At 42.7% G+C, this 25,057-nt stretch overlaps 1 protein-coding gene across 8 annotated transcripts in view; it reads right to left on the reverse strand.

Annotated features, from left to right (window-relative positions):
* Nucleotides 1-20,142, reverse strand: part of IL1RAP (interleukin 1 receptor accessory protein) — a 134,040-nt gene extending 113,898 nt beyond the window's left edge. For 4 of the 8 annotated variants that reach the window (XR_004284350.1, XR_004284352.1, XR_004284351.1 and 1 more), the window contains exon 1: nt 19,957-20,142. The gene's annotated coding sequence lies outside the window, so the exon portion shown is untranslated. The remainder of the gene's footprint in view (nt 1-19,956) is intronic. The other 4 variants (XR_004284353.1, XR_004284354.1, XM_032337910.1 and 1 more) reach the window with 2 other exon arrangements.
* Between the last annotated feature and the right edge of the window lie 4,915 nt (nt 20,143-25,057).

Raw genomic sequence — 25,057 nt, forward strand, 5'->3', positions numbered from 1 at the left:
AGGTGCCCCTCTTATCAGCATTTCTTAATCCCACTTCCAATATAATCAAACATAACTGCTAGTTTTAGATTTTTACATATTTTGCATATAATTTTTCCTTATTTTTCTTTGTACAAAAATTAAATCAAGTATGGATCCACAAGTTGCTTCTTTCTTTTTTTTTTTTTTTTAAAGATTTTTATTTATTTATTTGACAGAGAGAGATCACAAGCAGGCAGAGAGGCAGGCAGAGAGAGAGGAGGAAGCAGGCTCCCCGCTGAGCAGAGAGTCCGATGCAGGGCTCCATCCCAGGACCCTGAGATCATGACCTGAGCCGAAGGCAGAGGTCTAATCCACTGAGCCACCCAGGTGCCCCAAGTTGCTTCTTTCTTTAACAATATCTCATTCACCTGTATCCAGACCAGCTCATACAATTATATTTCACTCCTCTTAATGGCTAAATACAGTTCCATTATTCAGCTATCCCATCATGTATTTAACCATTTCCCTATTGATGGCATTTTGACTATTTTCAGAAATTTGCTCTCTTCATAACACATTTAGGCTTATGGTGATTTTAGTATAAATAGAAAAAAAAAATCCATAAGTCCTTAGCATTTACACAGTAAAAATCCAAAGTGCTTCCAGTGGCTAAGAAGCATAACAACTAAAAAGGGACAAAAACAAAATACACAGAATCAAAGGCATATGTTTATAACTCAGCAATGGGTAACTCAGTTAGTAGCCAGTGTCAATTATCAAGCAAATACCCAGTAGCTAACAACTAGGCAAACCAGTGCTCTAAATATTCACCAGAATGAGTTCTGTACCAACTTAAAAAAACAAAACAAAACAAAACAACTTCACTTCTCGTACTCTCAGATCTTCATTCAAGTAACTTGCTTATCTGAGTCCTTATCCCAAAGTGCAGAAGAAAAGCGAATTTGGATGGAAGGCAAAAGGCTTTTATAAGCAGGCATGTTGATGGCAGTGAAAAAGTTGAGCTATTTCAAGAAAACTAAAAAAAAAACAAGCAAAATAATAATAAACAGTGATATGCAGTCTGGGGCCATTTAGTGATAGAGTCTTACATATTTCAACAGGCCCCGAGGACATCATTATGCACAGTATAAAATAACTGATGTTCAAAATCATGGCCCTGAATTATTAATTAAAGGTATAATTTCTCAGGATACTCGCTGTTAGACAGCTGTGTGGTATGGAATACACTTTAGAAAGACATGCTGTTAAAACAATTACAACAAGAGCCTTGATCATAGAAGACTTGGGGAAGGCCTTGAGTCAACTTTTTCACTTGACAGAAAAACAAAAACACAAAGATAACACGATTGATCCAAGGTCGGCTGGTTGTTCGAAATAATCAGAGCTATGATCCAGGAGAGCTGAATCTTCTGCAACTGTGTTTGTGGCTTCCACACAATTACAAAATTGTCAATGAGGAACTACAGTCTTAGCTCTTCATAATGCTCTACAACCCAGAAAGTAGTTATCCTGGAGTCTTTTCAGAGAGCTGAGGTTCTACCTTCAAGCAATCCTGTGATCAGAAATGTGAAAGTGAGTGGTCCCGCTGGAGAACAGAGAGTAAGTGGTAAGGCACGGTTTTCCTTGGAAAAGTAAATGTTCTAAGCCCAGGAGAATGCAAGGCAGTGTTTATTGGCAAGGAAGAAGGCTGCACAAAAGGGAACTATATCCAACACATTTAGCATGGGAAAAAACAAGTCGTGTGTGTGTGTGTGTATCTCCTCACTAGTCTGTAAAGTATTATTGAGGATCATTCGACTTTGAGAATCTAGCCTGACTCTTTCTCTGAATACTCATCATTGCTAAATAAACTGAGTAGGCCGTGTATTTGAAAGAAAATTGCGTTTGGAGGCAGGAGAAACCCATTCGAGGCTCTGTGTAACTCTGGGCAGGGGCCTTGGGGTTGTTACCGGTAAAGTGAGTGAACTGAATCTGAAGATCTCAAAGTTTCCTCAGGGCTATGATTCATGTTTCTAATCAGGTTTTAGCAAATAGAAATGAGACAAATAGGGGAAATCCAAGTACCACGCAGTATGCAATAGAGACAAAGTTTCACATATTTGCTACAAAGGCTTATTGCAACAAAGACATTCTGAGCTCTGTTTAAAAGGGGGGACTTCTTTTCCTAAGCCCTATACTCCACTTGGTTGTTGTGTTGTTTTTTTAATTCTGTCCCTGTTTTTCTGTCTTCTTATGAAGATCACCTCTAGAAAACGAGAAAGGGCCTTGGAGGTCAAATAGTGTTATTTACTTGGGCACTATTTAGGAAATAGGAGCCCAGGAAGGATACATGACTTTCAGGAGCTCCAGAGCCTGCTCGTGAAAATGTGGGATTGCTTCTGATTCCCAGTTCATACTTTCCTCTGATAAAGCCACACTGCCTCCCAACTTTGAAAAACTACTAGGAAATATAACGGTCCCCTAAAAATAACACCCCATTTATATCCCAAGGAAGAGTCACATCTAAACAGGCAATGGTCCTGTGTCAAAGGAAGACAGCACAGGAACAGCGAGTCAGCTGCCGGCAAAGCAAAAGCCGCTGTTCTCTTCCCACGACTCTGTGAAGATTTATGGTGTACATGGGGGATCTTGGCCAAACTACCTCCAGGCAGTATTGGACCAGATCCCTAAAGGAGTCCTCGCAGCTATGAAGTTTTTCACATGTTTATCTGCTGGGGACAAGACAGCTGTGAGCTCCTGAAGCTTCCCTATAATAGCACTTCATACTTTGAGATATCCATACATGAAAGATTTGTGCAAAACATACTTAGTTATAACATTTCCCTTAAGAAAAAAAAAAAAAAAGTTGACCTAGGTTGGAGATTGGTAAGGTCTTTGTAAATCCTGTGGGGAAAGATCACTGGATTTGATGGGAAAGCACCGTCTATTCTTACACATGGCACTGGTCGGTATGACATGCTGTTAAGTTTTGCCTCGTTTTGTTCTTTTAATTTAAAGCTGTTAATCAACTTTTGGACACTTTCTCTCATTGTATCACTCCTTCCTTCGAGAACCCAGGCCGTGTCTCAATTCTGATGTTCAATCAAAGGATTATCATTTCCGAACGGCGCAGCTTTCAGATTAGTGGTAAGCCAATTAAAAAAGAAATAAGAAAGAAAATCGGGGGAAAAAAGAGCTTTGCCCTCCTGATATCCTGGCTTGCAAGCGGCTCTCCTTTGAAACGGCAAGAAGAAACTGCTCTCAAAGACACTTTCTCATATGCTGCCAGCTTCAGAGTGGCTCTTTCTCAGGGGATGCTTGTCTGGGCTGACTAGGGCTTGTTTCAGGGTGTGTCTCCATTCCTCCAAGAGGCCTGCCCTGGGCAAGACTGTATTCATTAATGATGTAAAAAAATTTTAAAATCCCGAGCCGGCAGCCAGTGGGAGGTTTTCCTCCACGGATGTGCACCTCCCACGTGCTCCGGTCACAGACACCACTGGGCTGGTGAGAGGCCCCGACGGATCGGTGCCAGGCCCAGACACAAGTCCTCCATTCTGACACGGAGTGCTGCCAAGCGGGAAAGAACCACATCCTTCCTCATCCTAGGGCCCCTTCTTAAATCGAGCAGTTGTTCGAAGGGGAAAGCATGGGGGGAGGGAGGAGGCGACATCACTAGTTGGTGTTAATTATAACAAGGGGAAAGCTTTATTCCCAATATGAAGTTTCCAAGTGAATTCAACACAGAAGCCCAAGGCCGGAAAGGCCCTCAAATATCATTTTGATTCAAACATTTTTCAAAATTCAAATATCTCTCTAACATCCTTGCCAAGTGGATGTGTAGTCCCTCTTTAAATATCTCTAATAAGGATGTACTCATTACCAAGTTAGTTTTCATATGGCCTGTACTGTAATAAGTGTCTCCTTAGGTTGAGCTGGACTCAGATCCTCTGGAATTTGTACCTGCTTGTCCTGGTTGAGGTCTCTGGTGCCATATCAGAGGTCTTCTCTCTTCCACAGACACTGGCGGGTGGGGGAGGGGGGGCATTTAGCCCAGGGGTTCTGGCATTTCAAAGCAGCATTGTCATATCTCCATTGACCTCACTTTCCAAAATGGGCGACTAAGGCTTTTGCAAAGCACTTATTCCCTTCCTTGCTCTAAACCTCAATTGTTAGAAAAGGATACTGACAAAATGAAAAGATCATTAAACTAGGAAGAGCTGGTGTCAATTGATTAAGGCACTTCCTATGCTATTTAGGCTTAAAAGGAAATTGAAAAAGGAGCTGAGGAAGCAAAATGATCAGTGGGTTAGCTCAAGAAGGATTTCTAGGGAATTGTCAGACTGATCAGTGTACAAGTAACCGAACATCTGTCACAGATGCCCACGAACCCGTAGGCAAACTGGATGGGGCCACAGGACAGAAGGCGTGCCTCAGCACCGCGAAGGAAAGCATAAAGTTTCAGCACGGGCTTCAGACTCACATACACTGAACTCAAATCCTCTGGAGCTATGTAAGCTTCTTAACCACACAGACTCTCCGTTGCCTTATTGGGTCGGGTCAAGCATCTCATGGAATCAAGTATAACGATTACGTGAGATCATATTATAAAGCACCTGGCACACAGTAAACACTCTGATTTCACAGCTATTATTTCTTATTATTATCACCAGAAGTCTAGCCTTCAATTCTCCGGAACTTTTTCCTACTCTTGTAGCATAGCAATAAAGGAAGCAGAAAACCCATATTTCTGGTAGGGTGAGATGAGGTCAGTTCTCACGTGGGAGAAGGAAAGCAAGAGAAGCAGCACATCACAGTGGAAAGTACACGGTACCAGGACTTAGAAGACGAATTACAGAGTTTCGGCTAACTCTAAACAAGACACATCCCTCTCTGTTGTATTGGCAGAACCAGGAGCTTAGCCTTTGACCCTAACTTTGTAGCATTCTCGGAGGACCATTAAGAGTAGTCTGGGTAGGGGCGCCTGGGTGGCTCAGAGGGTTAAGCCTCTGCCTTCAGCTCAGGTCATGATCTCAGGGTCCTGGGATCAAGTCCTGTATCGGACTCTCTGCTCAGCAGGGAGCCTGTTTCTCCCTCTCTCTCTGTCTGCCTCTCTGCCTACTTATGATCTCTCTTTCTGTGTCAAATAAATATCTAAAATCTTAAAAAAAAAAAAAAGAGTAGTCTGTGTAAAGACAGATAATAAGGCTTGATTTCTGGATGTAACTGCAAAAATCCTACACACCCCAAAGCACAGAACCTGAGGTGGTCTCCCCAATTTGGTATGCCTTAAGGACCCCTCTAAGAGGACAAAACTCTTCAGGGCGCACTGAATAGAGGTTTCAGGTTTTGTATTCACTCGCTGTTGGCCATTGCCATCTCAGCAGATAGAGCAGTAGGTGTGTGTGTTTTAAATAACTCAAGGCGAATGAGTTAAGTTCTGCTGTGTTTCAACAGGTAGGAAGGCAGGAGATAGGTTTTATAAACATATGGGAGTATGTGCTTGGAAACGCTGATAGGAAAGACTTAGAGAATGACCTAATTCAGAGATGTGTGGATCTCCTGAGGGTGTTAAGATACCTGTTCAGGTATGCTTTGGTAAAGCAGTTCTTCTTTACCCTGCATTTGGTGTTCTGTGCTTTGGTGTGAAGAAGCAAAAAACCTACAAGAGGGTCAGGGATGAGACAGCTGGAACTGTCACAGAGAGGTTACAAAGGGCCTGCACGGTGTTAAAAGACCTTAGAGGTAATGAAGTCCCAAAACTATGGGCAGATTTAGAACAGGAACATGGAAGAACCAGGTGTGCCCGAAGATTATCAGGCAGAGGTGCCTAGTGCAAAATGGAGGGATGAGCCACAGCAAGGTGTCCACTGAATCTACGCAAGTGCAGTGAGTGCTCTTGAATCAAGGGATAAGTGGGCTCTTGATGGTTACCACAGCCTCTGAGCTTCAGTTTTGCCACTTAGGCCAATTCAGACTGAACCGACCTCACAGAGTCCTTGTCAAATCAAATGAGATAAGGGACATGTAAGTCATTTGCAAACCGTTAAGCACTTGGACAAACAGAAGGAATGCTCTTACTCTTTACTCAGTAAAGCCAAAAAGCATTATTTACTAAATTAAGTAAGTGATATTTATTTTTATAGGATCTTCCTCTCAGAATGGAATTGACATGGTTGCGTAAGCCAGTTTCATGTTGGTCAATGTTCCAGCTACATGTACACTTTTTCTAGCCTTTCACATACTGGAGGCAGAATCATCAGGGAATTTTAAAGAGTCATTATCAAGGTTTGCCATAAAGATATTAGAGTCAACATACTAGCCATACATCAAATCACCTTGGTTTGCAATTGTACACTAATATTTTTAGTATTGTTCTGAACAATCACTTATGATTCTGAGTCACTTTCCCAAGTGAAAATAGAAGAAAGCAAGTTTCCTTGCCTGGGTTATGATAATAGAATGTTCAGTTGTCCCCCCATTCCTTTCCTAAACTCCTTTCCAAACTAAACTGTGTCACTTTAGTTTTATTGGAATTGTGTTTTCCAGAATCCCATTCTCTGTATGATTCTTAGGGATAGCCACAGGGAACTGTACATGAGAGCTGGATGGGAAAAGTGCAGCAGTATCCATTGTTTTGCAAGAGCCTTTATAGGCCCCTGGGTACTACTAACTGCCTCTCACATACATCATTGCTGATCTAGTGGCTGACCTCCTAAGAGGGGGCAGCAGCCATACCCACCATGCCTTCAGCTCCTGACAAATCTCTCCCTCCAACCTCTCCAAGTCCAAGGCCAGCAGGTGCAGCAGAGCTCTGTGGCTAAGCCCACCAGCTCCTTCTGTGAGCCACTCACATCATCTAGGTTAGGTACAGTGAGAGACAGTTAAGGGTTGCAGCTTGTCCTCATGGTTCCAGGTTTTCTCTTCCCCTTCACATCCAGCTTTTTTTCTTCCCAACAGCCTGCCTACCAGAGGTGGAAGTGGTCTTCCACAGACTTCTTGGCCACCTTCTCCTTAGGGTCCTGAGTGAGTGACTTTTTCTCATCTCCCATTGTCCTCTTTTGGCCTTAAATGTTTCAGCTTCTCCCGCAGTTGTAGGTCTAATCCCTATGACAAATCCCATATTCCATATCACCCACCCATTTCATTCATGCTCCCTTGGTTGGACCCTAACTTGTACACTGCTCTTCCCCTCTAGTCTAGGTCCAAAACCTGCCCATCGATTCAAGACTCTCTTCAGACACCAGGTCCTCGAAACCCCTTCCTGAATGGAACAGCTGTCTCTTTAAAACTAAACATGTTTTCTCCAGAAAGGGCTTTTATTGCACTATTGGGTATTTACCCTAAAGATACAAACGTAGTGATCCAAAGGGGCACATGCACCCGAATGTTTATAGCAGCAATGTCCACAATAGCCAAACTATGGAAAGAACCTAGATGTCCATCAACAGATGAATGGATCAAGAAGATGTGGTATATATACACAATGGAATACTATGCAGCCATCAAAAGAAATGAAATCTTGCCATGTGCGACGACATGGATGGAACTAGAATGTATCATGCTTAGTGAAATAAGTCAAGCAGAGAAAGACAACTATCATATGATCTCCCTGATATGAGGAAGTGGTGATGCAACATGGGGGCTTAAGTGGGTAGGAGAAGAATCAATGAAACAAGATGGGATTGGGAGGGAGACAAACCATAAGTGACTCTTAATCTCACAAAACAAACTGAGGGTTGCTGGGGGGAGGGGATTTGGGGGAAGGGGGTGGGATTATGGACATTGGGGAGGGTATGTGCTTTGGTGAGTGCTGTGAAGTGTGTAAACCTGGTGATTCACAGACCTGTACCCCTGGGGATAAAAATATATGTTTATAAAAAATAAAAAATTAAAAAAAAAAACTAAACATGTTTTTCCATAATCTATTAAAGTTATGTTATCTACTCCTACCCTCTTCTAAATATTATACAAGTTGATTGTCTGTGAATATCTCATCTTTCAAAATAATCTATAAATTCTTATTCTTCAGGGGTTGTGTTTGTGTGACTATATTTTAATCTCTGTATCCACCTGTGTCTTGCCTACAAAAGGTTTTCAGCAAATGCTTATGGCCCAAACAAGTAAATGAATGATCAATGCTATCAGTCCCTTTTTTTAAAAAAAAAAAAAAGATTTTATTTATTTATTTGACAGACAGAGATCACAAGTAGGCAGAGAGGCAGGCAGAGAGGAGGAGCCCATGTGGGGCTCGATCCCAGGACCCTGAGATCATGACCTGAGCCGAAGGCAGCGGCTTAACCCACTCAGCTACCCAGGCGCCCCTATCAGTCCCTTTTTAATACCACAGGTAACTAAAACCTGGAGTTCCTGTATATGGCATAGCCTCTCGTGTGGAGACTCTTTGGTAGCCACTTCCCACCCCCTTCCCTTAGAGAAGAGCCTGTCTAAGAGCCGAATCCAATCCTGTTTATTTTTATCGTACACACAGTTCTAACAAAACTCATGAGCCCACTCCCTAGTCTAGAGTAAAGCAGAAACAGCCAATTATATGGGGAATGGAAAGAAAGCTGTACAGCAAGACATGCTGAAAGCAAGAAAAAAAAATAGCAGACAATGAAAGAGAGAGAGGTCAGAAAATTTATGAAAATCAGATTACACAAATTTAAAAGTATACCAGTCTAGGGCCATTTAGTACATGGGTAAATGATCTCATCTCGATAAATTTTAAAGGAATTACAGTCTACTCCAATAAGCTGTCCTGAATCACCAAGATGAAGTAACACCACATATCTTAGAATAATCTTCTTCTGAAATTATTTTTAAAACAAAAATTTTGGAAAAAGTTATACCGAATCTTACCATTTAAAAAAAAAAAAAATCCATAGTCCCTACCATTCTGGGGGCGGGGGAGTGTATGTGTGTGTGTGTGTGTGTGTGTGTGTGTGTGTGTGTGTGTGTGATTTTGTTTTGTTTTGTTTTGTTTTTCTCATGAATTCATTAAGCAAATAGATAGAGAGTGTCAGCTATGACTGGGGCACTGTCCTCATGTTTGTGAGCATGTGCATGTGCGTTGTGTGTGTGGACAGTTCCTCCAAGGAAATCATCAAACTTGGGAGAGGTGGGACAATAAAAGTTACACCTTTTCAGTATGTCACAACAAAAAAACAAAGAAGGTCATTGTATGTCAGCACCATATTGGCTTCTTACAAAGAAGCAAGCAAATGCAATCAGCAAAAGAGGACTGAGTTCATTGTTACTAGTTTCTTCCAGGGCAAAATAAACTGTCAACTAGAATGAAGCTTTTTGCCTTCCCCATACAACCTTTGCCTCATTTCTCTGCCAAACATCTCTTCACTGCAGGGAAGGTCCCCAGAGAGTCCGACGGTGCTGCAACCCTGCACAGTCTGTTTTGGAGCAAAGCTGTGGCAAAACACCAGCAAGAAATACTCGATTTTATCATCACAGCCTCCCCGATACACCTATGGAGGCAACTCTTAACACTCTCATTTTCCCCCCTAGTTTAAAATTAAAATTTAAACGTTAAATAAGATTGTAACAGGATTGAGTGAGACAATAAAAACAAAGCATTCAGCACAGCTCTTGGCACACAAGAAGCACAGGCTCAATGTGAGTGACTACGAATTAGCAAAAGGTCCGAAACTTCCAGTACATTCTATAAATGAGTCTCATTAAGTGTTAACTAGGGTAAAATATGAGTTTTCTTCTGTTTCCTTTTTTGTCACCCAGAATGTTCTCGAACCATCACTGGAGTACAAAATAACTTTCCCACAAGCCAGGTCAGCCTGAGGAGGAGGGTGGGCAGGGTGAGAAATACTTGTCTGCAGGTATGTCAGCTGTCAGAGATGGACAGGACAGTCCTGCAGCATTGTTGCTCCCACATCATTCCCTAGGACTGGTCCTTCTACCTGCAGGAGTTTTCTGCTGAGGTTAAGGGACTGTAATTTCCTGGAACAAAATTAGTATCACTGATTATATGATTGAGTCTTTGGCTCTGATTTTTTAAAGGAAGTTAATAAAATAAGCACAACTGAAAAACTGCCTGAGTATGTAAGTGTATGCATGTTAGGGGAGGTTATTTTAGTTCAAAAAATAATAAAAATAGCTCAAATGGACTGAGCACTAATTATGTTCCAGGCACTGTGCTAAGCACTTCATGCACATACTTAATCCTAACGACGCTTTTATTCTTGTGCCAACAATGCAGATGAGGACACAAGTTTAAAGATGTTAAGTAAATTTGCCATATCCCAGAGACAGTGAGTAGCATGACCCCATACTGACCGTCTCAGTCTAAAAGCCATGTTTTATCACTATATGCTAATGAAATAATATAACGTGAAAGAATAGGTTACGTATGCATTCACTGATTCAAGACATTTACTGAACTACTCCTTCAAATGAATCACCATGAAGTGGGACAAATAAAGACGAAAAAAAAATATTCAGGGTCACTTACAATCAGAGGGCAGAATGGTTACATTTGTGTAACCAAATGGTTACACTTGCCCCAAGTTCAAATACTGGCTCTACCGCTAACTAATCTCCGTGACTTCGAGCCTCGGTTTTCCGTTCTACAAAGAGAAATAATAGAGGACTGTTATTCTTTGGTTTCAACAAGCTAATATTTGTAAAGCACTTGAAAGATGCCTGGCATATGTGAGACTACATACCCATATCAGTAAAGACTTCACAGAGGAGTTCCACTTCTTGAAGAGTTAGGCACCATTTACATTTGTAGAGCCAGAGAGAAGAAATTGATCTTACGTGGAATTAAATTTGCCTTTCATATGCTTACTCCTTGATACATCGGATTTCAGAAACTGCTACTAAGAATCTTATAAGGAAAATACAAGGAAATAGCTCTTATAAGGAAATAGCTCTGGGTCCAGTGTTTTGGGGGGTCTGATTACATAAAACACCTACACAAGAACTGTAAAATTTCCAGCTGAATTGAATTGAGCAACAGTGCATACATTTTCACCCATTACTTGGTACATGTGGAAATAAGAATGATATCATTTGAGAAAAAGCAAAGGAATCTGGTTTTGCCTCTTGTACCTATTTGTGTGTGTGTGTGTTTGTTTTGAGACATTCTAATGGGGAAGTCTATAAATGACTCAACTTTCTTTCTCCTCTGTTCATAGGACCTTATATGAGATCAAAGCAGTTTAACTCATCTTATACATAAATTCTTCCATTTTCCTTCACTCTCTGGCTCCAAATACAGCACACCTGGTCACCACCCTCCTTCAATCCTTTTGGTGACCTCCCAGCTTATCTTGGGACTTTATTCCCAGTCCTTCTACCCCGTTAACCCGGCCCCTGCCACCTCAACCACGATCTCAGACCCGCTTGGCTCCTTCACAGGCTTTTCCCTTAATTTAAATGCCACTTTCTCAAGGCAATATGCATACATATGTGTATTAGTGTATACACGTGTGTATATGTATGTGTATGAAACAAGTTGGTTTTTTTTTTTAATTTCAGTATTACATATGTAATTTATTTTCTTGTCCAGTTCCAACTCTTTCTTTCTACTCCTTGAGGACAAATAATTATATATATATAAATATATATAAATATATATATATATATATATATATATATATATATATATATATCCCTGTCTATGCATGTATTTTCTCATCATTTCCTCATGACTAAGCAGCTGCTATGGGTGAGGCCCTGTTCATGGGATAGAGCAAGGAGCGGGGTCTCTGGCCTTGTGGGTGTTACGGTCTAGTAGGGGGTGAATTAGACAATAAACAATGGACAGACTAAATATGTGGAAGCTGGTAAAGGTGACAACCGCTATGGAAAATGGAAAAGCAGAGTGGGTCAGTGAGATGAACACCGGCATGGGTGGAGATGGGAAGCAGGAAGGAGGTAAGTTTATTCAAAGCAACCAAATAGGCTTTGCTGAGAAGACATTGCAGCAAATCATACATGGCCTTATGAGGTATTTTAAAGACCATCTTACACACCGAACGAGATAATGTGTGGTTTCTTGTGCCAGGTCACCATTCTGGGAACTTCATTTGTATTAACTCAGTCATCACTAACAATCCAATGAGTTACATATTGTGTTTATCTCATTTCACACGAAGAAATTAAGTCACTTGTCCAGAATTATACAAATGGAAGCTATATAGCAAGACTCCAGACTCCTACAATATGCTCCCTCTTGATCTAGAAAATTCTGATGCAGTGATACTGAGACTTCAGAGCAGAGGCCCTAACTACCTGTTTCCTTAATGAGTTGTCCAGATGACTCAGATGGAGATGGTCCATGCACCACAATTTCTCACCAGTCTAATTCCTCCTCCACATGAAAATTTTGCAGATATTTTAAGGTAAACATCACTCTCACTTCCTATCCTTACCATCCCCATTGTTCATCAAATTGGGGAAAATTTCCTTAGACCAGTGGAAACATCTACTCAATACACACCCCCTCTTCATCTGTGTTTTGTTTGAATTTCATCATAGGGCTGAGGCTTTGGGGTATATAACAGTGCTGAGTGAGGAGAGGAATGGATGTTTATGGAGGGCACTTTGGGTGCCTGGTATTAAGTGCTAGGGATTTTAAACATTTCATCTGATTTTAACCTTGGTAATATATATCTAGGAGAGAGCTAGAGTATGCTAATTGCCATTTCTCAGATGAGGAAACTAAGTATGCACAGGCTAAGCAAGCAATATCTAGGATTCAATGACTCTAAACCAGCCAACTTTCCACCACCAACTCTAACCATTCAGTCTCCAACCCCTGCCATTGTTTCATTCTTTAATTGGAAACCGAAGTCTAATCTTCCAGAAAAGTGCTATTTAGTGTGTATTTCCAGTCTCCAGCATCCATCATTTCTGTAAGTTGAAAGAACTCCTATATTTATTCAATGAGAGCCAAGCTTCTTCCATGGGCACTAAATTAGCTCAAAAGAAGAAAGCAGAAAATATGCACTCATAATGCTAAAATTCAAATGAAAGCCAAATATTTTATCTCTTTACTTCTTTGTGGAAGATTATGGTGATTAATGGTGATACAGAGCTTGCTTTATATGAAAAGCCTCTCTTTTTTCATTTCCCATACAATAAATGTCAGTGTGCATAAGCCAGCCAGCTATTCTTTCTTCCCAGCCCCCAACCTGGATCCTGAGGAGGAAAATAGTTAACAGGTCATGGGAATGTGGTAGAATCACATCCTGAAGGACACGGAAGGTGTCTTTATGGATCTAACTCCCAATGTGGCGTTCAGTTGTGGGTCTCACTGAGGACAATTAGGCTGCTGGGTATCTGGGACTCGGGACCCCCACCACATCATGGTGTGTGGATTCCTCTGTGGAAAGAACACGGCGGTTCTTCTCTTAGCTTTTCATGGTATCTCCCAAGTCATCATTCCACAGACACAGATTCATAGAATATCATACTTAGAAGGCACCTTGTCTAAATTTCTCATTTTAGAAGTGAGAAAAAGGACTCTGAGAAGGAAAAGCAATTAACCAGCAGTGGGGCTGTTGGACTGAATCATTAAGTGGGGGGAAAAACCATAACTTGGAGTTAGACAGCTGGGGTCCAAGCCCCAGATCCACTACGTGCTAACTGTGTGGCCTTAGCAATATTTAACCTCTCAGACTCAGGATATACATGTTGTTGGCAACGCATGCCTTAATTACCTCAGATTATTGTAAAAAAAAAAAAAATGTATGTGCCTGTGTATATAATAAAAGTCATTTTGGGTGGTTAAAGTTCTACACAACTAAAATTGTTATTATTTGAACCTAAGTCTTACACTTTCTGTCCCCATATCAATCTGGGCATGCAACTGAGTATCACGGCAGCTGTTAATCATAATAAAGGTTAAAATTCCAATGCATGAGGCCCTTAACAAATGTTATGGCATATGATTGGCACCTATCAAAGCCTGATGAAATGGGTTTCATTATCCCGTTTTATAGATGATGAAAGTAAAACAGAGGGCACCTGGGTGGCTCAGTCTGTTAAGCACCTGCGTTGGGCTGAGCTTATGATCCCAGGGTCCTGACTCCCATGTGTCTGACTCCCTGCTCAGCAGGGAGCCTGCTTCTCCCTCTCCCCACTATGATGCTCTCTCTCTCTCTCACCCTCTCTCTCTCCCTCTCAAATAAATAAATTCTTTAAAAAAAGAAAAGAAGAGAAAAGAAAGCAAAGACAGACCAAATAACTTGAGCAAAGTTACCATAGCATCTAACCATAACTGGCTTAAGGAACTGTGTTACCTATGAAAAGAACACTTTCAGATATTAGAGTTTATAAAATGACTGGTTCTCTTTTCTGTTGCCTTTAGCATTGATTGGGAAACAAGGAAGCCAGTGTAATCATAAGGACTTATGTGCCAGACAGGTAGAAACCACAGCCTTCTCCTGGATGGAAGCTAGATATAAAAGGTCACCTGTTTTTATTCCAATTATATCACATAATAGCCAGATGGATGCTCATTCTTCACTGTTTTTAGAAATCTTAAGATCGAAGTTCATTGCAGCTGCCCACCTCCCTGGAAACTTCCTACTTTCTTTCAGGTAATTAATTTATGACACTTGACACTGGCCTTGCTGTCAATACATGCAAGCAAGCTCTTCCTTCCCTACGTTTGCTGCAAAATGCCCTTTTTTCTTAGGATAAAAATGTCTTTTTGTCCATCATTGAGCTAGGGATGTCCAACCTTCTTAGAGACTGTGACTCCTTAGCATTTTTTCTGGTTAGGTAACCATAACATTAAAGGAAATGAAAGCTACCTTCCAAGTTTATATAGACAGCCTTTGAGATAATTAGTAATAGAGTGAAGTGTAAGAAAACGAGAATGTCAACCCTGGACCCACCCGACACAGTATGAAGCCATCATTCCCTTCACTCTGCACTTTTTACATACAAGGCACTGTGCTATGTTCTTCCGCTGCTTAGGCGCTAATCAGGGACTTGGACAAGAAACAATGGGGACAAATTCCTGGCCCAGAGTAAAAACAAACAAATAAGGTTTGAAAATCACAGTAGAGATAGAAAGAAGACGGTACAAGCATTTCATGTGGTCCCACAGACTGGGAAGAATGAGGCAAGGATTCTAGCAGCAGGAGAAGGTAGAGGAGGAAAGGACACGGCTACTGCGATGGTAGGGTATGAGGACACAGGAAGCGGGCACTCCTGAATCTAACTCTCCAAGTCCTCCGATTTGATGGTGTGGTGTCTAGCAAACACGGTAAGGTAGCCCACATGCCTTTGCGCTCAGAAACACACCAGTTCTAGTTCTTACTAATTGACTAACCTTGAGCAAGTCCGTAAGTCTCCCTGAGCCTTCGTTCTTTCATCTGTAAAAGGCAGATAATAATATATATCTGAGAGTTATTTTTATGCTTACGTGAAATGACAGAAGTGCACGCACCAATGAATGCTGATTTCCTTTGCCCTCCTCTGTTTGACCGGAAAATAGATCTCTTGGCATAAAACACAAGGGTATTTTCTCTTTATTCCCCTTTCCCCTTCTAGCTTCGACTTTTACAATGAGATATGGAGACAGGATTTTGGAGTGGAAGGGAATCTTAAGGAAAAATAACAATGTATTGGGGCAGAAGAACCTCCCATTTGAAGCCCAGAGCTAGAGACTTCTCAGTTGCAGGCAAGGTAATCCCAGACTCAGAATGGCAGGATGGGGATGGATGGGTCATCAGTCCCCGCCCAGGCTCTCATTTCTAGTCCAGAGGCCACACAGTCTCAGACCTTTCAACCTACTAAACATCTCTGAGCCTCAGTTGCCTCCAAAAATACACAGGGTCACTGCAAGGATTAAATGAGGTGATACTTATAAAACAGTACAATCCACAATGGAGTTCAGTAGCAAATAACTATTACGTTTTGATTTTCACAATTTAACAGACTAATAAATTGAAAGAACTAATGGCAGAATTCACATTAATTAAATGCCTCCCGTGAATAAGGTGCTGGGATAAGGACTCCAGCTTCAGGGCAGGCATCAGTGTTCTTGTTTCCTGGCTGAGGAGACAGAGGCTCACCACAGTACCCTAACTTGCCTCAGGTCCCTGTCAGATTCTACAACTCGACACTGCCCCAGGTGCCAGAGCTGGGCAGAATCAAGTCAGGCTACCAGGAGGTCTCCCCATCAGTGCCACAATCCACTTGGTACATTCTCAATTTCTAAAAGAGAAAACAAGCAAACAAACAAACCTGAGCCAATGAGTAGCTAAACCGAATTAATCCCACAAAAGATCGGATGCCAAATGTTCTGTAACTTTTCCATTCTTTGGGGTTTTTATTTCACCCACAGAGCAATTTCCAAAATTTGCAAAGAGCACAGTAGGTGGCTCTCTTTAATATTTCACGGGCATGGCAACAGTGACTCACCAGATCCTACATCTGTGTCACCAGCAGAAGCCCTGACAAAGTTGAGCAACAAATGAAACTGTGTGTATGCTGGAGATAACCTTTATTTTTTTATTATTATTATTTTTTTCTCTTCTGCCTCCTCCTCCGATTTCGTCCAGCCACATTCTGCTTTTCTAACAGTGCCAGGTAAGATGACGCTAACTGGATACCTTTTGGCAAACATATGCTTCCAAATGCCAAAAGCAAGGAGCAAAAACGTTTCTCCCAGAACTGCATTTGCAAGCTTGTCTGCTTGCTGCAAAGCAGAGAAACCTGATGGCCTATGGGGAGTCTCAACGGATAAATGGCCCCATTGCCTGGGCCAGAAACAGATCTGTTCATTTTCCTACATAAGCCTGCAGCCATCAGTTTCCACAGGGAGGACTGAGGCTCTAGACCCGTGATCAGCACTGTCAACAAGCAGCGAGTGGTCTTTTTTGCAAATGCTGCCTCTGCCTACTGCTCTCCATTCCATCCTGTAACCCCAGCATTAGTGAGAGAAGTGAAGAACACAGTGGTCACTCATGACATTTGTTGCACAGCCTTCTTACTGCCCTATGAATTAGCACAAGGATGACAGATAGAAGAAAACACTCAGAACAGGAAGAAATACGTAATATAATTCTGAACTTCATGTCTTCACAGTCCCCTTCCTCTTAGGAATGGAAGGTGCATTATTTAAAGGCAGGAGAGTAGGAACGTTGCCTTAGAGATCCAGGGCTTTTGAACTTGCTCTCCTAGGAGCTGACCGCCCCCTAACCTCTACAGAGCACGCTTATGGGCTGTTCCTTCAGCAAGGAAATTTCCTCTTTGGGACAGAAAGGATCCCCTACACCAGCCCAATAAGGTCACCTTAACTGAGGTTAATTGTTAAAGAACTCATTGGAGCAGTGACGGGGTAGGGTGTGACAGGGAAAAACCCTTAACTAGAAATTACAAGGTGTAAGCTCTACTCCCAGGCCAAAACATAATAACCATGTGACTCTTAGCAACCTCTCCTTTCTCTGAGTCTCACTCAATCTCTTTTGAGACCAGCTAAGAAGAGATACCGCTTAATGAGCAACTACTCACTACACAGATTTTACATTATTCCACTTAATTTTATCCTCACACGAATTCTCGGGGTAAGCATTTTCCTTTCCATTTTAGGACTGAGTAAAACAAAAGCCCTAAATGGTGAAAAAAACTGCTCAGTATGACCTAGCTGCAGAGGAATTAGGGCTGAAATTTGAATTTGGCCACAAAACCTAAACTCCTTCCACCATTACTATGCCCCCCGTGTCCTTCCCTCAGGGCTATTGCAAGTAGCAAGAAAGAGATATTATATGGGATATGTTTTGGAAATTTTAAAGTTCTATCTATCTATATGTATGAATTTTGTAACAAATAATCCGGATAAGGAGAAAAGGTATAACTGGGTATCCTTTCTTTAAAGAGCCAGAACCAAAAAAATTACCTTCCCATCTCCCTTCCATCCCCTTGTTCCGACCTTATTTTTTAACATTTTCCTTTTGCCCACAGGCCCCCTAGTTCTCAGGCACAGGGTCAGACGTATCCTGGACCGCTGATCACACACAATGCATGCACACAGAACAGGCTGATGGAAGCAAGAGATCCCATCCCCTGCAAACGCTTGGTGCAGGAGGTACCTACAGGGGCACGGCCAAGTTCTTCTCTTCCCTCAAGATGTATCACACCCCCTCCTATGCACTCATCAATACCCCATGCAAATGGAAGGAACTGGGAAGCAGGCAGCCAACTATAAATGCTGAACACTCAATTCAGGGACTTAACGGCATAGCCAGGAGACACTAGTAAATAACTGTATAAAGTCAATCAGAATAAAATCCATTTTCATGAGCCTCGTGGGGATATGTGAGGGGACTTATTCATTTTAAAATAACAATAATTAAGGACGACTAGAGTAGGCATGTGTAGTATTTACGTTTAAATAAGGTATGTCTGTGTCCAGAGGGACTGAATTTAACAACATCATGGCATAATCCCAAAGAAATACGTGAGAATTGTGTTGCTGTTTTCCTCTATTAAAGAAAACATAAAGTTGCTTGTCTGACCTAAGACAGCAGGAAAACAAGGATTAGCACAGTCTGTAACATAAAAGGAACTTCCAACTTCTCTTGTCTTCCTACTTCTCATCAAATTCAAGACCGTCTTCGCAAATAAAGGGTGCCTCAGACCAGGGCTTCACAGACAGAGGCTTGGCCTAAAAACGAGGGGGCTCGGCATCACTGAGAAACATTAATTTGATATTTCCAGCTCAAGCATCCACGATCAAAGTCACATGGAGACAGCACTCAGAAAACACTTTCTATAAAAGCTGTTCAAACTCCAAATAAGAAAATGCCACAGCATTCCAGATTTAAAAAAAAAAAAAAAAAAGTCACTTTAAGGTAGTATGAAATCACCGTTCTGAAAATCCACTGTCACCAGGGTTAGTGTGTAACAATATTTACAACAGTGTCCACCAATCTCAAATTAACCAGATGTCAGGCCAGGCACTGCGCTAGACACACCATTTGAATTATCCCATTTCATCCTTCCAACTAGCCTCAGGGCTCATTGTGATCTTTACCATCTCCCTGTGGCGGCCAGGGGCAAAAACTGAGTACCGAGAAGATTGGATAACTTGCCCCACCAAGTTCACACAGCTAATAGTTGGCAGAGCTGGAATCAAAACCAGGTCTAAATACTCCTCCTCAGCTGGCAGCTAACCCAAGATCTGTGGAAAGGAGCAGCAGAAGCCCTCCCAGCGGCGGTACATCTCAATTTCACGGCCGGAGGTGGAGGGAAGACTGACTGGGTACTGGTTCTTAAAGAAAACGGCAGAAGTTTGCTTTTCTGCTTATGATTTTTCCCTTCAACTCAGCTTCCTTGTTGCCTCCCGGCACTCAGAAGTGACGGGGGCCATGGCTCCATGAAGCTAGCCATTCCTAACCGAGGGGCATCCTATCCCCTACGGGACCACCAGCTTCCTCCCCGCGCTGGGAGACAGCTGTGAGTACCAGCCCCAGTCATCCGCGCCCCGACGTCCCTCCCCTCGCCACCGCCTCCCCCAGGAGCCAGCCAGACACCCTCGGCAGGGGTGTCTTTCTGAGAAAGCAGGTCAGGGGAGGACGGAGCGAGGCTGCAAGCAGCCTTTCCCCGGGCTGTCACAGCTCCTGGCATGAGACACGCTGGGACACACACACTGCCCTCTTCTATCCTCACCGCTCGCAGCAGCGCTCTGGAGATACCCAGGCGGGGGTACGCCAGGGTAGATCCCTCAGAGGGCTGGAACTGGGGTGCAGCAACGCGCAGCCGTCCCCAAACTGCGGTACCTCAATCTGCACAAAGCAAAGATGGGGTTCTGGACAGTTGGGTTCGAGTCCCGACCACAGCACTAACTAGCTGTGTGATCTATCCCAGCTGCTGCCTCGCTCTGTGCCTCAGTTTGCCCTTCTGGAAAATAAGAGGGTTGAACGAGACGATTTTCAGGAGTCCTTCCACCCTGAGATTCTGTGGGTAGGTGATTCCTCCGAGCCCTCACGACAGCGAGAGACTCACCTTTCTCGGGAAGCAGAGCGGGCGCAGACAACCAGTGGGATGGGTGGCAGGGTCGCCGGACACTGCTTCTTTCGGTGAGTCTGGCCAAAGCGGAGCCCGGGGACCCTGATCCGGCTAGTCTTCCCCCAATGAGCCTCTTACTTTCCGCCGCACTTTCTTTTTCCCCCTTTGGGGCTCCTCCCCCTGCGCGGCGCGATTGGTCGCCGCCGCGCTGCCGGGCTCCACCCGCCGCCCGGGCTCGCCAGCCCCCGGCGCTCCGAGCTTCGCGGAGCCCCGGCCGCGGGGCGGCACCGAGGGCAGCCCCGCCCGCGGCGAGGAGGAGCCGCGCTGGGCCTGCCTGCGAACCGACGCGAGGCTGCGCCTGGCCCCGTCTGCGCCCCGCCGCCGCCTGGGCTGGCTTGAGCGCGCCCGCAGAGGAGAGGGTGGGTCCCGGTGATTGGCCCGCTTCCAGGCGCACTGGGAAGATACGCCCCCACTATACACAGATTTGCACACATGCGTTCATTGCAGGGTCCTGGTCTTCCAGGCGAGATCGATGCCACCCTGCCTTTTCTCCCCGGCTCTGTGTACTTAGCTGTCCTGCTGCACCAAAGCCATGAATCAGTTCAGACTACAGGATGTGAGCGCGCCCACCATGTGCCAAGCACAGAGTGCGACAGGAAGAAACAGACTCAATTTTGGTGTTCCGGAGCTCTTGCTTCGCCACAAGTGACAGTCGTGGGACAAACAAATGGTCATGACAGCAGGACTGAATCTATATTTTCCACGGGCGGATACCCAGTGCCTAGCACAGTGCCTGGCACAAAATAGGCCCCCAGTACATGTGTATTGAATGAATGAATGAATGAATCGTTATAGAAGGAACTAATCTCAAAAAATGTTTCTTTCCTTTCATTCATTCCCGTTTCTCCAGATTTCTGCCAGAGACCTCAAGTGCTCTCTCCTATTCTAGATGGTAGTCTGCATAATCATCCTAACAGGGTTTATAATGACCTTCATTGTTCTTTGTTCAAGAATCTTCTGTTGGTAGTCCCTCGTGATTTGTTCCTGACTGGCAGTGCCCTGTCGTCACCTGTCCCCATTTTTGACCCCCCCTCACAAAGGCTGTCTACCACATAGACTTGTCTCTTCACACATGCCTTGCCCACCACCACCTCCTCGATTTTTTCCTTCCACCTTCAGAGTTACCTAATTGAATATTATTAAATTATCCAAGAAATCGAGATCCAGAGAAAGCAATTAAGCAAAGGGAAAAAGGGGATATGAAAAAAGAAAGGGGGCTGAACGAACTAGCAGTCGGAACTAGCAGGTGGCAGTCTCTATAACAATGGCCAGCAGTGTGAAATTCAGACAGTGCCCCTGCCTTCAAGGAGCTTAAATCCCCAAGGAAAATAATAGGATAAACAAAGCTGTGGAAATGTTCCTGTTCCTGCATTTACTGATATCACTTAGGGAAATTAATCCGAAGAAATGATTATTTGTCTCTGGATACCTGACACGTAGTACATGCTAACAAAATGGTTACTGAGCCCAAAAGCAAATAATCCAAAAGATTATTTTAAAATTACCTGTGCAAAGCACAAATAAAATTGTTCCTTGGTTTATTATTCATTTGTTGAACATATTCAGGGCATGGATGCTTGTTCTTATATAATACACTTATCAAACACTTATATAGGTGCTTACATTGTACTAGGCACATTGCATATATCAGCTCATTCAAGTGTACTATTATGATGTGTAATTTATCAATGAGCTATAGAGAAGTTGTATCTTGCCCATGGCTACAAACCTACAAGTGGAGAACACAAGATAAGAACCAAGGCAGTGAGTCTTCTTCTTATTAGCTGCTCCACTATACCTCCTAGAAGTCAAGACTGAGTGCCTGGGACATGTTGGTGGTTCAAAACTGAACCACATATAATCCTGGACTTGGAAGGAATGCTCATAGCTTAATGAGGATGACAGACATACAGAAAAACAATCACTGTAATATCTCTTGTAGTCTGAAGATAACATATATGGTTGGGAATGGAAAATGAGGAAATAACTAATGGTGTATATTCATACAATAAAATATCTGCTGTCAAATTAAGGTATTATGAAAATATGTCTACAAGCAAAAAAGGCTTATGAAATAACTAATAACTTTGTGTAATAATTATGGAAATGTATATCCAGTAATTGAAAGAAATGTGGAAAAGTGTTAATGTGTTGGGATTATGAGAGTATAGGCATAATTTTAAAATTTGCTTTAATGTCAAAATGTTATTATAACAATTAAGAAAAAATGTTTTCAAACTCACATACTAGGCATTCAGTGAACAATTGTCCCCTAAATAAATGAATGACTGAGACTACGATCTCACTGGTGTCAGCACCTAACAGTGTTGGGTGTGTAGAAGATGCTTGATGCTCAGTCTTGGCCCTAACACTTTAGAGTCAAGGTACCAAATGACCTCCTCCTAGCCAAATTCAGTCGCTAATTCTCAGTCTTCATCTTACTTGACCCATCAGCAGCATTTCCCACAGTTGATCAGTTTGTCCTTCGAACTCCTTCTTACCTGACTTCTTGTTTTCCATTGATTCATCTGCTGCTTTTTTCCAGACTCTTTTCTTGGATCCTTCACCTCTTCATCATCTCTGAAGGTTAGAATGGCCTAGAGCCTATCCTTGATGTGCTTATGTTCCCTCCGTGGGAGATCACATCCAGACACGTAGCATTCTCAAACATTGGTGTGACAATGTCCCACGAATTTATATCTACAGTCTGAAACCCAGACTGTATTTACCCTCTTGCTTCCTTTATATATCTTCTTGGGTGTTTCATATATATATATATATTTCAAACCTTACATATTAAGAAAAAAAAAAAAAACTATTTCCACCCCTCACCAAACCACCCCTTCTCCCAGTTTCCCCAGTTTTGTAAGCAACACCATCTTCTACTCAGTTGCTCAGGCCAGAAAGTTGCATTCGCCATGGATCCCTGGCTTTTTCTCAGAGCTCATCTGCTGCAATCCAGCAGCAAAAATTGTTTCCTCTACATTCAAAATACAGCTCAAATCTCACCACTACTTCTCTTCACCACAACCACCACACCCCACATCACTTCTTCTCTCCCTTCATTGGCCCTCTGCTTAAACTCTTGCCTCCAAGGTCTTTTTTTCACACTTCTGAGGGTCTTAGCAATAGAAATCAGAATAAATACAGGCTAGGCATTGAGGGCAAGGACCTTGGAGGCAGACCACCTGGGTTCAAGGTCAAAATCTGTAACGTATTAATATAACTGATCAATTTAGTTAACTTCTTTGTGCCTCAGTTTCATCATCTGTAAAATTAACTAATAATACAATGTCTACATCAGAGAGTTGTAAAATTAAATGAATTCATTAGAAAAGAGACTGGCACACATGAAGTACTATATAATATTAATTGTTATTTTTACTAGTAATAAAATGTCATCTTCTGCTCTCAAATATTCAATGAATTCTCATCATGATTAGAGAAATTTCCAGAGTGCTTACAGTAGCCACAAGACCCTTCATGATTTGGCACTGAATTACTTTTCCAGGTCTCTCACTGTGTGCTCCTCTCTGCTGCCTGCCCATGTTAACATGTTCTCATGCTGGGCCCTTTGCTCTTCCGGTTCCCTCTGTCTGGAATGCTCTTCCCCCTGGCCTGCTCCCTTACTTCATTCACATCCCTGCTCAGGTGTCACCTTCTCATGGAACTCTTTCCTGACAGCCATATCAAATACTATTTTCATTCCCTATCTGAATTTTGTTTTTTTTTTTTTTAATTTGTCTTTAGGATGTTGCCTTCACTGCTATGTAAGTTCCAGGAGGGAGATAGGATATTTCCCTAGCGTATAGACAGTAGTCTGGACATACTACTCATTTATTAAACATTTGCTAAACTATGAATCCCGTCCAAAACTCTCATGATTCAACTGAGACCCAAAGATATTAAGTGACCAGTTCCTTGCCCCTTCCTTTGATTTACATCTTTTTGCCAGGATAATTGGAAGAGAAGAAATAAAACGATAAATAGCTTTTCTTGGCTGGGTGCAGAGGAAAGAAAGTACAGAGCAGAGACATTCTGCTTTAAGTTTTTGGATGAAAGGTGAAGAGCAGGACTGAGCCAAAAGGAAAAATGTGAACAATGAAACAATTAATGATGTCACCTTCTCTGTCCTTTTATGTTCCCCCTTTTTAGATTCCTTAGCCCTTTTCCCTTCAGTCTTCATCCAAGCCCAATAGCTGCTCTCTGGCTGTCCCCTTGCAAGGCTCAACCATGCCATTTCCCATTGCCTCTGCAGTGCCCTGTTTTCCAAGTCAGTGCTCCTTCTTGCTCCTTAGAGTCTCTGCCCCTAATGAAAGCCCCTCTCCCCTTGGTTTGGTTCATCTAGGTGTAGGTAGACAAGCAGGTTGAACATAGTTTTGTTAAGCTGAGACTACTAAGAGCTCAGCCTTATCTCACCAGTGGTATGTGCTCAGGTGCCCAAATATTACTGAAAGTCAAGTGGTTTGGAAGAGGAAATTTGGCTGTGCAGAGGGAGACTTTCCTCATTCCTACCCCTCAACCTAGCAGGCTATGTGACGTGAAGCCCTGGAAGAAGAGAGGTGAAGGGGGGATTTCCTGGATCCCTTCCAGAACTCTCTTAGCCTAGGGGTAGAGGTGAGCCCCGGGATCAGGTGACTCCGTATGGAGGTGTCAAAGTTCAACACAGCTGGACATTAGTTAAATCCAAAGAAGATGGATTTTTCTGTGACTACTGACAGCTTGAAATCTAGAAATGCTTCAGATGTAAATTACAAGAAAAAAACAACAACTAAGCTTCATTCTGATTTGTGCAGAGGAAATTCGAGTGTTTCAAGAGAATGAGGGAGTAAGGAAGAGAAGGGCTCAGGACAGTCAGAAAAAAAAAAAAATTACAGGAGATTGGCCAGTGTAAATACGATTAGGCCAGCTGTATCTGCTGGTCGGCAGTTACTGAAGTTAAGCTCTTGTCCTCCACAGAGACTGGCCTTCCTGATGATGACATTTCAGAGCAGTGGCTCTCAGGTCCTTGAGAAAGCTCCTTCAGTGTTGAGATACA

This window comes from Mustela erminea, chromosome 1 (genome assembly GCF_009829155.1).
Source record: "Mustela erminea isolate mMusErm1 chromosome 1, mMusErm1.Pri, whole genome shotgun sequence".
In the NCBI taxonomy this organism is placed as follows: domain Eukaryota; kingdom Metazoa; phylum Chordata; class Mammalia; order Carnivora; family Mustelidae; genus Mustela; species Mustela erminea.